Source organism: Mustela putorius, unplaced genomic scaffold, assembly GCF_011764305.1.
Source record: "Mustela putorius furo isolate JIRA1106 unplaced genomic scaffold, ASM1176430v1.1 tig00003869_pilon_pilon_pilon, whole genome shotgun sequence".
Classification (NCBI taxonomy): Eukaryota; Metazoa; Chordata; class Mammalia; order Carnivora; family Mustelidae; genus Mustela; species Mustela putorius.
The window spans coordinates 17,042,894-17,059,418 of NW_025422021.1; the positions used below are offsets into that span (position 1 = coordinate 17,042,894).

Sequence of the window (16,525 nt, forward strand, 5' to 3'; positions counted from 1 at the left end):
CTTCTGAATCACTGGTCCTGGACAATCTTTCACCATTGATTTACTGCATTGTTTTGAGTGTGCAACTTAATCTCACTGTGCTTTTGTTTCTTCTAAAGAGCAAAGAAAAGAAGCTGCAGTGGTAGTAGCAGCCACTGTCAGTGTGGGAGATAGGATTTTCCCCTACATCCTTCTGGAATTTCTCAAGGATAAGCATGCTCTTGGATTAAGGGCTTCTAGCTACTTAAACTAGTAGGAAAACAAATCTTGCCTACTTAAAATTTTCCTGTTCTCAGGACACTTCAGTGAATGTAGTAGATACTCAATAAATGCTCCATTGAACTGAATTACCAATAATTTCCCCAGCAATCATGTCAGCTTAGAATATGCATTTTTGATAGTTTAAACTTACTGTCAGAGATTGGTATTCTTGGAAATGAACAATAATTGTAATTACTTTTCCTAAAGGGAGCATTAAATTTCAATGCCGAAACTCTGTGCTATTTAGCAAACAGAAATATAATAGACACACATCGATTTTTTTTTTCGTTAGGTGCAAGACTTTGTGAAAATAAGTAGAGAACTTTGTAAAAATAATTAGAGATGTCTCTCGGTTCCATGCTGTGGTCAACCCCAGGGCAGAAATGGAGAGAAGGGAGGTCAATGAAATTTCTGATTTTAGAATATATGTAACACAACTTAAGTCACCCTCTGCAGAGAGTGAGGGTTATATTTTAGCAGAAGAATAAATGCAGCCCCTTATGCTCTTCTCCAGAAAGGGGAATAGAGAGGCCAGAATCAGGACGGAATCTCATTTGAAGAAAGGCTTTTTGAATATACACAATACATATGAATTTCCACATCAGGGCCCTTTGAACGTCTAACCAAGTAAATGGGGAGTCCTAATCAATGTTAATAACCATCTCAGAAACCAGCCAGCTCCTTCTTTAGGAGGGATGCTGATACACATGCTAAGGGAATGGGAGTAACCGAGGCAGATATTGAGCTAATCCCAGTGACAAAATTCTTGCCTTTAGTTTGCAAGTCATTAAGACCTATTTTATCTCTTGAGGGTTAGGGGGTGGATTTTACATGTATGAGCTGTTTCCACTTTACATCAGTTTCTAATATAATCTGGGTGTGGGAAAAAAATTCCAAAATACCTTTGAAAATCCTATTGTCCTTCTTTGTAACCTCTTTATGCTGAATATGAAAAAAATTAAGAATTATTCTCTATGAATTTAAATTCTAAAAAAAACAGGATATTTTGTCTTTCTTTTCCATTTCTTTACATTTACATGGACCTCTTTTCTTGCTATGAAATTAATGACACTTATGTCTCTTTTCTCATGAGTTTTTCTAAGTAAATGTTTTATTTCTATGATTCTGCTTTTGAACCTATTTTCAGTGTAGTTTTCTTCACTTTAGCACTTTGTGATGTTATTTTTATTGTGGATCTATACAAGTTTGAGTGACCTTTTCAGGCCGGGTTCAATCAAAGGCAAATGAATCATCAGAGATCTGGCTTGCAGTGGGACACAATAATTTTATTTCACTTGTGTTAAAAATGGAAAAGGAAATCAATTGTTTCAAGAAAATATAACATCACTTGTGCAAAATAACAGCCAGTCTTTACAAAAGAATACACACACTTTTTTGGTACCCTCTGACGGATACCACCGTCAGGAACTGGGGTATAGGACGTTGAAGACCCAAATATGTCATTTGCTGATAGAAACAATTCAGGCCCCCTTTTTAGCGACTTGTCATAATGTTAGACAATGTGAGTAAAAAAATAATTTACATTATGAAAAACTCAAGGAACAAATTCTGTAAATAATATATGCTGAAGAGCAGTATGTAGCTCTAGCGGAATATTGCTTAGAGAGATTTTGTTTAAAACATTTATTGGAGGCATATATTACAGTATATCATTTACTGGCTGGAAGCCATGCAATATGTGTCTTTACAAAAAAAAATTACCTTGTAATATGAGCCCCTCCAAGGCATAATTATATAATAAAGTTCTTATTGGGAAAACTGGAAGTAGGCCAAGGCTTGTCCAAATATAGTGAATGTCAGAGCCAAATTTATTATCCTTAGCTATTAACAGGAGAAGGCAGGTTTTGTTTACCAAGCCTAATTCTCTCCTAATTACAGCCACTATAAAATAATTACTATCCATGGGATAACAACACAAGACAGAGTGACTAACAGAAGAAACTGCAGGGGTTAGAAAACAGAGTGCAATTCTGTGTCATTTTGAACAGCTTGTGTACTGCCGTGAACAAATTAACGGACTTCATTAAGGAATTATGTTTTAAGAGTGGCTTTGCGGTGAAGCAGTAAAGCAATTAATGCATCTTATTTGGTCCTAGATCTGAGTTGTCGTGCAGTTGGAGACAGCAACTAATTTTTTTTTTTTTTAATTTTTGATGTATCAGGTTTAATAGGATTCAACCACATTCCTGGGCGAGATGGTTAATGAGTATAGAGAAAAGACTCTATTTTGGACAAATGATATCCAGCCCCTGCTAACTTGTTCCGTCTTTATGAGCAGATTTCTTACTGTGGTGATTTTAATAATCTACTGAAGACAAATGCCAACTTTTATCAAATTCCGTTTCACAACTTACCCTTATGTCCTAAACTCTGTTGGATTAGACTTCTGATGAAAGGTGTAGTTTTCAGAAAGGCAAGAAAAATATATCCATTTGAGCCACAAAACTGGGAACTTGAAATATTATTTCAATATTTCATATTTGCTTTCCTCACAAATCAAAACGGAATATTATCCAGTTGAAACATGATGCTTCATTAAATTCTCAATGTTTCCCGTTCCCACATTCCCTAACCTCTTCCATCTCATCACAGAGCCCCAGAGGTGTAAAGAAACCTTGCTGTAGATCTTTGTACCCTTGAAATACATGCACCAGAATCAACCACTATTCTTACTACTTGTGCACAATGGCAAGGGGAAAAGGTCAAGCTGTGCCTCTTGCTGGTTCTGTGTCTTTTCTCTCTCCACACCCCCCAACCCCACCCCTCTCTGTAAAGGGTCATTTCTCCCTGCAGTAGGAAAAATGCTCCTGTTTTGGTGACTTGGTGAACACGTACAAACTCAGCACACTTGGGGAGTCTGTTTTAGATACTCCTTTTAATAGGCCTCCAGATGGCCACATAAAAGCAAAAGGATTATTATAGTAACTCCCAACCGGGCCATTAGAGATAAAGGTGGACCAGAGTTTCCTTTAAAACCATTTTTTTTTTTTGAGGAATATATGATCTGATCATAAAAAAAAAAAATCCTCAATATAAAAGTAGGGGAAGAAGTTCTTCATCCAGAAATTCATTTTGGTATTCTAGTTCTTTCCACAAATGTCCCTTTATGCAGACAAAGTCATTTGGTTTAAACTCAGAGCCCCAAAATGTAAGGTTGGTTTTTTCCAACAATGTTGTGCCATGCTTTTGTGTTTTTTTTTTTTTAATTTAAAAAGCCTTATTCCCCCTCTTTTTTATTCTCCAGACACTGAATGTTTCTATAGGGAACTAAAGTTAAGAAAAGAATCAGCAATAAAAAGATTTTTGAAAAAAACATTTCATGTGGAAAAGAAAAATATTCTGTCATTATATAGATAGAGAGATAGATATCATATACATATATCACACATATATATCATGTATATGCATAATCACCTCCTCATTGTACAATTACAGAAGTGTCATTGAATGTCTCCTTTTTTTTCTACTCCCTGAAGCAACAATAGCTCTGTTAAAACAGGACTGGCTAGCTTTACACAGTGTAATCATGGTTGCCTCTTTCCTACTTTCTCCATTCTGTATTTCAAAATATTCCAATAAGCACGTTTCATTTTATTCTTAAAAAGTTTTGTTTTGGGCATCACACCCACACACCCACAGTTCTCCTACATATACACACTTTTGTTCACTAGGGGACAAGACAGACATACACTGCTATTACCTAAATATTGTCCAAGTTTTTCTCCATTCAGCCCCATGACAGTTTGACTATGAGCTCCTCCCGGATTCAAGGTTCTAGAGTTTACTTGTTGGCTTGCCTTAGTTTGAACTGTGGCCTTTCATCTTTTCTCATCTCTCCTTGGGAATGTGAGAGAATAGTTGGAAGAGACGGTATCGAGAATTACTAACTAGGTCCATTTCAAACAGGAAGTTTCCTTTATCATTCTCATTATTGTTGGTATGAAATAATTCCAACACATATGAAATATTTCAAACACATAAAGTACAGAGAATAATAATTCATGTTCACTAAGATCTAACAAATGTTAATGCATTATAAAAAGTTTTACATAGTTGTTTGAAGTCTTTTTTTTTTTTTCCTCCTAAAATGTTACAGAGAGTGTTGGAAACCTGTGTTGTCCCTTCAACTGATGTCATGAAGTTCCTTTACTTCCATTTTCCCACCTCCCTAAGGGTAAGATATCCACTGTCTTAAAATTGGTGTGTAACTTTCATATCCATGTTTATATATGCTTACTACATATGTAGATACCCATAAATGATAAACTATTCTAATCATTTTCAAACTTAAGTTAATGTCATTACCCTGCTACTTGCCTTTTCACTAACCATTCTCTTCAAGATTTATTTGTGTCAATGCATGTAGAATTGGTTCATTTCTTTTAATGGCTGTGTAGGTTTCCATCATGAATATGAATGTAACACAATTCATAGATGCATTGTTCAACTGAGAACAAGGCCGCCTATGTTGTATAATTTAGGGATGAAGGAGAAGAATCCGTCCCTTTCTGGCTTGGGATGTTTTAATTTTCGTACTAAAAACCTTTGTAGTAGTTTAAAACCACATTTTAAATGTTACAAAGTACGACAGTGACAGCACAATGAGCCTTTCTAATAAATTATACCCCTCCCTGGAACAGTTCATCCTTTGGCAGTCCTGTAAGGTAAATGTGGAGAGTCCATGATGATGTCAGCCGTCGTGGCGGAGAGAAGTCAGGGTGAAGGAAGGGGACTTCTGCCATGTCTAGTAAAGGCAGAGCTAGCAGAAACTATATGCTCTTCATAATGAATGAAGAACTTCGTCCAGAAGCTTTTAGACCTTATAGCCCAGATTCAATTAATATCATGAAAACAATGCAGTGACATGGTGGGTGGTAAAGACATAGCAATGTACCATGTCAATGATTCACAGATACTTAAAGATCCTGAATTATGAATTAATGTGATAGATACTAATGGTTCTGCTATCTTAGTACATTAACTGATGAGTTATAACTGGTGTGATATGTGTATCAATCCAAGCATTTGCAGGCTCTTTTGTGTCTTCATTTAAATCTCTCTATCTAGGTTAGAGACTTTAAAACTCGATTTAAAAAGTAAACACGATTATAAATTTAAAATGTTACAGTGCTATGAGATGTCTAGAGAAGGCAAAGATGGTTGACTCAAGGTCACTAATAACCTTTTATGTGTAACAAGTTGCATACTGAAGCATTGTTTAGTAGGAAGTAAAAACCAGCAGCATTAATGCCATTATCAGTCACCTCTCTTCTCAGGGATGATAATTTTTCAATACACCTGTTCACTATGGTCAGCTCTAAATACAGGTAAAGTAAACATCAACCTTCAAAACATATTTCAAGGAACATGCGGCAAAAGCAGCCTTGCAGAAATCTCTTTTCTACCAACCTGCTACAGGGTCCTAAATGCCCTTCATTTGGAATTTTAATTCCTTTGACTTGAGGCATTTTTATCTGGAAGAGTTCATAATGTGAGATAAATACGAGTAAGGAAAATAGCACATTAAACTTTTATCGTTCATTGAGATCTTAGTAGGAATATGTTCATATAAGTTGTTAACCAGTTACCTAACAATAGCTTGGGGGAAAAACAGAATAGTTCACTGTTATGTTTTGATGGGTGAAGAGAAAAAAATCTATACTGTAAGAAGCTGTCTGGTGGGATTTTGAAGTAGAGAAGAATAGGGGACCAGAGGAAGCACCAAATAGTGAATACTTTGGAAGTTGAGGAGAGAGGATATTGAGAGTTGAGAAAAGGCCATTGAAGAACAACTCTGTGTGTGTGTGTGTGTTAGGTGTGTACATGAAAAGTACCTACTTTAGGATTTTGCTCTTGGCTAAGCCTTTCTGTGCACAACTAAGTCTTGTCCCTTCTTACACAGATATATTTTGCCTTTCCTCTAATTTAAAACTCAAAAAACAAATTTCCTTAACACCTCAAGACATTCTGTATGAACTAATACATATCTCATATCCTTGTGAAAGATGTGTTTTATTTTTTCTTTTTTTGAGTTTTTTAATCTGTCTCTTTACATTTTTTATTTTATGCTTTTTGGCAACTAAAGGAAACACTCAGACTAGTTTAAAATGCTGATACTGCAGAATTTTTGTGCTTGCTGGAAGTCTGTTTACACAGATTATGCTCAGGTAAACAACAAGCACATTTACATTTGTGTAGGAATTAATTCAAAATATTTACTTCATAAACAGTACAGTCATCTATTTGTTTGCTCACAATCACACTTGGAACTTGGATGGAACCAGCCACTTTTATATAATAAGCGACAGTCAACATCTCAGTAATTCTGATGAGCAAGGCCACTTTCTATGTATCTTTGAGATACTGAGCTAAATTTGAGGAATTGAAATCAGTTTCCCTTAAGAAAAACACCAACTTCAGTAGCTGACCTTGGCTGACTGTTTACCAAATTCCAGCCACTGGGAGGCAGTATTGTGTAGTAGTTAAAGTCTTGAGTTTTGGCGTTGGCTCGTCAAGGGTTCAAGTCTCACTCTTAACATAAATGAGGGTCAGTTAACCTAAGCTTTCATTCTTTTTTTTGAATCTTGCAAAATAGGATAAAACCCACTTCTCTTTTACATTGTTATGAAGATTAAATGAGATAATGTATGTTAAGTGCTTAGCATATGGCTGGTGCTCCTAAAACCCAATACATCTAATCTTTAGGTGAAAGCAGGTGACACAGGACACGGGGATCTAGTTCAACCTGCCAATGCTTTTCTCCCCTCCTCATATGCTCCCCTAACCTCACACTTTCCTCTATTAGAGATGGGTGTCATGAGTCCAGCTGCAGACAGATGTTAGTATTTATGAGGAAAATCTTTGGCATCAAGCCAGGGTACTCAGCCTAGATTCTGCTCCCGAGTGCCTCCCACCAACATTCACAACCCAGCACTACTCGAGGGCTGCAGTGCTGGCCTTTCATCATTTCCTCTGTTATCCAGCACCAAACGGTCTTCAGTGACAACTGCACCAGCCCCAGCATTCTCTAGGCATTTCTCCCACTGGTAAGAACCCGATGTTGTTAGAAATGATGCCGTTCCAGAGTCTACCATATCACTTAATAAATAAAACTTTACACTCCCGGGGTAATCTCTACTCTTTTTTTTTCCTATCCTTGAGCTTATTGCCTCCTATTAAACTTAATTATTCAAGTAACGAATGGATATTTCACTCAAGAATCTTTGCTAAATATATCAATTTGTTTACACGGAAAAACTCTCTTCTTGACACTGCATTAACATTTCAGAGACCACACAGTAGTTTATAGTTCTTGAGACAGAAAACACCTTCAAAGAAATCCACTGTCCCAGCCGTATATGGAACGTTTATTGTGGAATCGACAGTTGCCCCTGTGTTCAGTGTAGTCACTGATTTCAATTTCACTGCTTACATCCAGCCTTTGACAAGCTATTCTGATTACTTCATTCACAAATTATTTTCTCATCATTCACTGATTCTAAAAATAAACTAGCTTACAGATTCTTTGGGATCTAGCAAGTTTCACTATATCTTTATCTCTTAAGAAAAATAAATAAATTAATGGTAGTTCAAAAGTCATGTTTAGGAGTAAAGTCTGTTCTCATCCTTTAGAGTTTGGACACTTTTTCAGTTGGTTAAAATACATGATGAGCTTATATTCATAAAGATATCACTGATCACCAGGTTCTTCCCAACGTAAATCCTACGGTAAATTCCTCTCGACATGTAAGTAAATGTACTGAATGTTCTATAATCATTTCATTTGCAGATGAAGGGTTCTTGTGTTTGCCCTTAACTTTTCTGGGCAGAAATTCAGAAGCAGAACTCTGGCCTGTTAAGAGGCAGAGTGCCCTGCAGCTCTACCCTGCAGGTAGAATGAAAAGGTCCTAGATGAGGTCTTGAATGCGTGTCCTTACATGCTTCACACTGCAACCTAATGTGCAGCCGCAGACCACCCCACCCGAGATAATAAATGAGAAATTCTCAGGGCTGTTGAGCACTTTGCAAATTTTCACAGTGGATCAGCACAAACTTAGTTAGCACAGGTGTTCACATAATTGTGATTCATTGGAAAAATTCTCAGTGCTCAACAGCCCTCGCACTTTTCCCTCCTAGGTGCTGGTTGAGTGTGAGTATATTGTGGGGAAATGTGCCATGATGTTGGGCTCCACTGACTCTTGGCTAAAGGGTTTTGGGCTGATAAAAAAGAACTGTTAAATGTGTCCAATTCTCTTGGTTCATTTGCTTAAGTTTCTGAAACTGGAGAATGACATGTATTCAATAGTTCAATAGATAGAAACCAAGTCCAACATTTAAAAAGAAATCCTTTCTGATATTGGATAATATTAAAAGTTTTTCTGAGGTTATTTTTAAAAATCATTAAATCCCAAATAATGTAAAGGTCTCATTCTTCAATATTTTTTTTTTTTTTTTTTTTTTTTTTTTTTTTTTTTTTTACATTATAGCTGCCATCTTCTGGAGAACTGTGCTCAGTCCCATATAATTGCCAGCTCTGTTCATTTCTTAAGGTTGGCCACCATTTAGGATAGGACTCAAAAATAATCATTCTGAACTAGTGAGACTGCTCACTCTGCAATCAGTCCCTAGTATTAGTCTTAGCTTGTCTGTTTACAGAGTTAAACAAAATGACCTGATACAAGATTTGTGTAGTCTTTGATGCAATGAATTAAATAACTGGGATTTAAAAAAAAACAAAAACTGATCATATAGTTAATGAATATTGATTAGGCTCCTACATTGTGTTTGACCTCATGGTAAGTACCCTGAATTTGAGGATGAAGTAAAACAGAAAGCTTCTGCCTATACTTCATGTATGATCCACATATGGCTACTTTACTCTATGATTTTTTTTTTAATAAACACTGAACTAAAAGGATTTCAAATTTTTACATTTTCCTTTCTTGAAAATTACTTCGGCAGGCTTGCCCACTGCTTATTCCCGTGTCCCTGCCTACATGAAAAAGCGTAGACAGATAATATCTTCACAATATATCCAGAATTTCTCCTTAAGGGAAGTGATCAAACAGTTCATACTTTCTGTTTCTGTTAAACTTCCACTAATTTCTTTCAAGTAATTGATGTATAAGTCTATGCTGACTTGAATGGATCTATAGAGATTTTCCAACTCCTTCCTAAGGAAGGAGCAGATACACATTCCCATAAATTATTTCAAATGATCAGCTGAAGATATAAACCTCAGCACAGATGCAAAAACCCTCACTGGTCCTTAAATGACCTCAAACCTAGAACCCACCTGGTATCATCACAAGGAGGGTTCAGGGCTTGATTCTGAAACAGTGCACCTCTTCTGAAAAATGGATGTTTCTGCATTTTTAAATAGAGAAACAGAGCATTAGTACTGACAGAAATCCCAAATCTTTCCTTAGCTATCTCATGTTCCCAAGTGAGACACAGGCTAATAGACACATTATTATTAACAGATACTTTAGCTCCCCATTCTTTTTTTTTTTTTTTTAATTTATTTATTTGACACAGAAAGAGAGATCACAAATAGGCAGAGAGGCAGGCAGGGAGAGGGGGAAGCAGGCTTCCTGCTAAGCAGAAAGCCTGATGCAGGGCTCAATCCCAGGACCCTGAGATCATGACTTGAGCTGAAGGCAGACGGTTAACCCACTGAGTCACCCAGGCGCCCCTAGCTCCCCATTCTTGTACTCCTCCCTATTTTTTTTCACCTACAGGTGACCAGGGTGTCCCTAAGATGTCAGTTGTCTGAACTAGAAACAGAATTGTATGACCTTAATGTCTCCTTTTCTCTGAATTCTTGCTAAACTTACTAAATCCTACTAGGTCTTTCTAGATTAGGAAAGCCATTCCAAAAAGAGAGGGAAAAAACCATATCTGAGATACAGCAGCAGTTTTCATGAAAGTTCAGAATTAAAAAAAAAAAAAAAGAAAGAAAGAAAAAAAGGAAAAGGTCCAAAAATACAAAAATAGAGCATTTACTAAGGAACTAAAATGTTTAAATTGTGTTTCTGGAAGATTCTGTCTTATTTCCTTGATTCTTATCAGAACTTGGTTTTGAGAGAACAGTGCATGGGAAGGACAGTGGATCCCTGTAGAAGTACAGAAGGTATGCTACTCTTGTCCCTGTAGGTATGGGAGTATAAACAGGTGGAAAATCGTTCTCCAACTTAGTGATGGGACAGAGAGAGGAAATTGGTCCAAAGCTAATGAGTCACTTTTGAAGTCTTACATAAAAATACTAATATTTTTTGATAGATAGACATGGAGAATCTTTAGTGTAGAAATTATAGAAACCCAAGGTTACTAATAGTTGTACAAGCACTTCATTATCTACAAATATCTTTTATATTATGTCCTCTAAAAGCTACATTTATCATACTGAAATATATAGACTGAATAGTAAATACTATCTGAAGCCAAATCCAATAGTTAGCAAACTCATGAAGTCATGAGTGAGCAGTGGGATATTGTCTTCTTTTTAAGATCTGGTGCAAACTGGGAAGATTCCTTTCTGGATTGTCTGCCTGTACAGCCCCACCTCCAGACTGATACCTTTTATTGTCAAGATCACATTTTTTATTGTAAGAAATTAACTCTTGGTGAATATCTAAGTTTATGACAATATTTGTGAACCATGCAGATCAGTGCTGAGAACTGCAGCTCTAATTATATTTGAAGTAACTCTTCATTTATTTATGCTTATCATTGCCATCCTAAGCCAAATTTTTTAGATTTCTGCTCAGTAGTATAAAGAGACATCTCTGATTGGTTCAGTCTTGATTCCAAACTGCAGGCATTACTTGATGTGTTATCTTTAATAGTGAGAGATATGCTATTCTATGCCTAAAGCTATGTTCAGGATGTTATTCAGGTCTGAAAACTAAGTATCTATAGCATTTTATTATTTTTTTTTTTCTTGGTAACTCAGTAAGACCTCTTTCCTCTTTCCCTCTGTCTCCCTTATCTCTCAACACCATCATGAGTACTAATTTATGTGATGATTCCGTTATTCTAATGTTATTCTACAATTCACAAATAAGACACTTCACATCCTTAAAATTTGCCTCCAAAATATTGCAGCTTTGTTCTGATATTATCTGTGTCTAACTTTACATAACTATAAATTTTTGTTTACAATTCTTTGTAGGATATAGCGAGTTTTACTTTGGCCACTGAAATAATACTTAGAGCATCTTTATAAGAGATAAAAGAAAAAATGGATGCACTCTTTCTTTTCTGGAGTGGGATACTGACCTTGGATATCACTAAGACCAGTGGTGTAGAAATATCTGTGTTTTGGGGGTAGGGGTAGGGGGGAAGAGGAATGCCTAAAGAGTTTACAACATTATTTCTTGTGCTAGTCTCACTGAGAGTATATTAAAAACAAAATAACCTCTCTTGGGTCTGGGATGCTTTTGGTATACCCTTGCTGAAATCAGTGGAATAGACCAGATGGTCTCTTGAGTTCTCCAAGCCTCTCACACCATAATACATGGTCAGAATACAAGAGATCCAACTTTATTCCCATTTTGAGATTTATTCTTGCAAGTTGGCCCCTTTTCCATCCAGATTTTGTCTAAGCTGCATTAACTCGCTTCTATTAGAGAGAACTGAATTTCTGTGGTATTGGAAGAAAAAAAAAATCCTCTTGCATCAGATTCAAATGTTTTCCAGATCTACTGGTGGTAATTGACATAATTCATTTTAATGAGTTAGAAGTATTTGAAGAGCTTTCAGTGAAAACATGTGGGGCTGCTCTGTAAATTCCTGGGCTTTTAGAACCCCCTCGGTCTCCAGTGTTTCTACATTTGCCATATCCAGTAAACTGATAAGCAAAAATGATTTATTGTAAAATAGTTATAAGTAAAGAAATGTCCTCTGAGGATACAATAATTGTTTTCATTTTCCTTTCCCCAGTGCCAGTGGTATAATAAATGCTAATAGATGCAAATTATGCATGATCTTTAATGCATACTAAAGAGAGACCATTTAAAAATCAGGTACCTTTTGTTGGTGAGTAAGCAGTGGAATATTGTTCTCTTTTTAAGATCTGGTGCAAACCAGGAAGGTTCCTTTCTGGATTGTCTGCATGTACAGTTTACCTCTAGACTGCCACAGTTAGACATTCCAGAGGAGGGGTGCAGGCAGAATAGGGGGAGGTGAAGAGGCAAACAAAAATATCTTTAACTCCAAATGATTCCATAAGGAAATCTTGGAAAGAAAAACAAGCCTCACCCCAACCGGACAGCCGCTATGACTTAAAGGAGAAAATTGAAATACATGAAAAATCAATGAGGTAATAATTAAATTGTGTGGCACACCGTGCAGTAGCCGGGACACTCCATGCATTTGGTAATGGAAACAGGGAACTGAAGTCATCAGTACTTAAGAGGGAGCAAAGAACAGCCCTCATCTTGAAGCTAATTTCATGACAAGACACTAAAAAACACATACCTGCTACAGTATAGCGGGATATTTATAGGAGGTTAAAGATACAAATTAAAGTCCAGGAGCCTATACATTCCTGATTACCCAGCATTCTTAAATCAGTCCTCCTCAGGCTCACACCTGGGGTCTCAGCTGCGGCGTAGCTGTCATTTACGCTACCCATGGCCCACGATTGATGACAGTCATTCGCTGATGAAGCTGTATACATCATTTCTGTCCGAGCTGCACTGGCCAGATGGACCCTGACCATCCATCGCCTGTCAGGGACGCATCTGTTCACACTGCTGCTAGGGGTACTAACAAGTCATTGGCTTTCCAAAAGGACAGTGTCAGCTGGATAGGGCACAACATAAAAACTGGTGTTGTTGGGCCTTTCTTTCTTTCTTTCTTTCTAAATTAAGAAACAGGTTTCTTTTTTTTTTTTTTTCTTTTTTCCCTCTTAACAGGGGATACATTACCTTAACGTTTTTAAAAAAGTAGAAGTTGGGATATCCAAAAGATCGGAGACACTTAATTAACTTCATATGGATAAAGCAAGCTGGTTTTCTTTCTGAAATTTGTGGTTGTTGATGATGTTGTTAATAAAATATCCACATTGAGATGATGATATTAAAATGTTTGTGAAGATCTGGGAGGTTTCATTATCAATATTTGTTTCTATTATGAAAAGTCATTGATGTTTGTGTACTGTTGTGTTCCAAATCCAGGTTTATGTTACCTGTATATATTAAATAGAATGATCTTCCTGGCTGAAATCAAATGTAATCCAAAGAAAAATTAGCAATACATTTCCATAAATCTAACCGATAACAAGATAGTTCTAACCCAAAGAAAGTTCTGTAATAAATTTCCATAAATCTAATCAATAGTAAGATAGTTCAAATTTGGTGAAGATCATGTTTTCATGTTAATTTGTTGCTACTTTAAAGTGTGTTTACAAGGAAAGGAATTGTTTTATCATCAGGATGAAGAAGTACCTACAATTTAATTAGTCCTTGTGTGTCAAGAACCATCTGGGCACTTTGCCTAAATTTTCTGGGCATTTTCCCTTCATTTGCTCTTAACATTCCAATGAGGAAGAACTCTTTTTTTTTTTTTTTTTTAAAGATTTTATTTATTTATTTGACAGACAGAGATCACATGTAGGCAGAGAGGCAGGCAGAGAGAAAGGAGGAAGCAGGCTCCCCAATGAGCAGAGAGCCCGATGCGGGGCTCGATCCCAGGACCCTGAGATCATGACCTGAGCCGAAGGCAGAGGCTTTAACCCACTGAGCCACCCAGGTGCCCCGAGGAGGAACTCTTATTCCCATTTTCCAGATCAAGAAACTAAAGAATAAACAGTTAAAGGACCCACATGTTGTGCTAGTAGAAGAGCTGGGATTTGAGCCCAAAGCAGTTCTGACATCAAAGTTCAGAGGTCAATTTCTTTTTGATTTGAGCTCCTAAAAATGATCTTCAGATGTGGATCAAAACAGTCATTATTGCCTAGCTTCCTGATACCTTTTCTGAATTCTTACTTTCGTTATAAAAACAAATTATTTCTTGGCTGAAATTTACCAAGACAGATTTTAAATTAAGCAAGAATGAGAACATGTTGGGAGCCTGGGTGGCTCAGTGGGTTAAGCCTCTACCTTCAGCTCAGGTCATGATGTCAGGGTCCTGGGATAGAGCCCCACATTGGACTCTCTGCTCAGCAGGGAGCCTGCTTCCCTCCCATCTCTGCCTACTTGTGATATCTCTCTTTGTCAAATAAATAAATAAAACCTTTTTAAAAAGATTTTTTAAGATGAGAACATGCATCAAAATCAATAATTAATTAGTTTCTTTTTAAAATTAAAGATAGAATTTGCATTTTAAAATTTACTTCATGATGTAGAGACATATTTTAAAAAGATTCATAATCAACACCCACACAAATGTTTTTAAGTGAATAAAAGTTTAAAACCTACTCAAAATGATGTTGAAGAAAGCAGAGCATGTGGCATAACCAGTCTGTAATGGGTAAGCAAAGCAGAGATAGCTGTTAGAATGAACATGAAAGTGAATGGGTATTTGTAGAGATCCTTTAAATGAAATCATTTATAAGTACATGTCTCAAGTACACCCTCTAGCTCTTTATTGGTTCAGTTTCCTGATTTTAAAAAGTGGGGGAAAAAATGCATAGTTTTTTTTTGTTTCATCAATGGAATTGTATTTTGCAAACTTGGGTAAAAACTTACTGTAAAGGAAAAGAATCTAATTTTACTAGATGGAAAACTGATAAAGAGATGAGGCCATTTTCAAGGTCACAGAGGAGCATTTCTATATTGGCAATGTGAGGCACATTGTTGAAAAATATGAGTGACTATAAACCTCATTTTGGCTGTCAGCTTTGGGAGCAGCAAGAGATCTGCAGGGAAATTTCTCCATAATTCTCCATTTTGGCTTCATAAATTGGCAAACCACATGGTTTTTCTTGCTATGAAGGTCTTAACCTCCAATTAATTTATTTTGCTCTTTTTCTTACAATTTTTCTTCCTGTAAAAATATGGTAAAACTTTGAAACAAACCTAAATTTCTTGATATCTTCTACTATTTTATGCCATGAGCAAATATATTTTTACAAAGAAAGTTTCCACAAATATGCAAGGTAAGTCTATATAAACTGATTGTAATTCTTGGTTCCTTCTGCATTCAAATATGAATGGTTCACCCTCTAAAGGAATTTATAATCCCTGAAAAGAGAGGGGGATATTTACTAATACCTACAAACAAGCTAAAATATTTTTAAATTGTAAAAATAAGGTATTATAAAATTTTAGAGAATTCTTACAGCTGAGATAGTGGCGGGGGGGGAGGTTTTATGGAAGAGGTAGGACTTGAAATGTCTTTTTAAAAAATATTTTATTTTTGACTAATTTTTATCTATGACATGGGGCTCGAACTTACAACCTCAAGATCAAGATTAAGATCCACTGAGCCAGGGACGCACCCCTTAAAGTGAATCGTGATGAATTTATTTAGGAACTTAATTTGTGTTACACAAGAGACGGTATCTCAGGTAGAGGAAAGAGTTTTAACACAGGGCTCTGGGTAGAAAATCAAAGGTCAGAAGACATAATAGTGAGGACACTAACTTGTCTGTATTTTCATTTGTATATTACTTACCATAGCTGTTTTGTTAATGTTTCCTAAATGTATGAGTAAATGAATGAATAGTAAAAATGAATTAAAATCTTTAAGAGTCCTGTATATACACAAGTTAGCATTGACAAACCCCAAAGCTCTATTTTGGTAGGTAGTAAACTACTCTTCAGAAATGTGCATGTACTAAATCCTCATCCTTGACACCCAAAAATATGTACATGGTGAGGCAGGCTTTGCAGAAGTGATTAAATGTGGAGATCTTGAGATGGGGAGACTATTTTGAATTATCCAGGTGTGCCCAACCTAATCAAATTAGTTCTTAAAAGTGAGAACATTTCCATGGTTGGTTCAGGAGATATAACTGGACAAAACAGGGGAGTGAGATGATATTGCTGGCTGTAAAGCTGGGGAAAGAGTGCCATGAGCCAAGAATGCAAGCTTCTAGAAGTAGGGAAAAGCATGGAGGGGAAAAAAAAAAAAAAAGGATTCTCCCCCAGAACCTCCAGGAAGGAATGCAGCTCTGCCAGCACTTTCATTTTAGCTCCATCTGACCCATGTCAGACTCTGACCCACAGATAATGAACGTGTGTTGTTTTAAGCCCCTAAGTGTGTGGCCATGCATTAAGGCAGATACATCTATTTTGTGTTGTTTGGGCATACCACA

The 16,525-nt window shown here is 36.4% G+C and overlaps 1 long non-coding RNA gene across 1 annotated transcript in view; it reads left to right on the forward strand.

Moving 5' to 3' along the window:
* LOC123387994 overlaps positions 1 to 16,525 on the forward strand; it is a 29,893-nt gene that overhangs the window by 11,674 nt on the left and 1,694 nt on the right. The window contains exon 2 of the long non-coding RNA XR_006602520.1: positions 4,358 to 4,435. This is a non-coding gene — a long non-coding RNA (uncharacterized LOC123387994). The remainder of the gene's footprint in view (positions 1 to 4,357; positions 4,436 to 16,525) is intronic.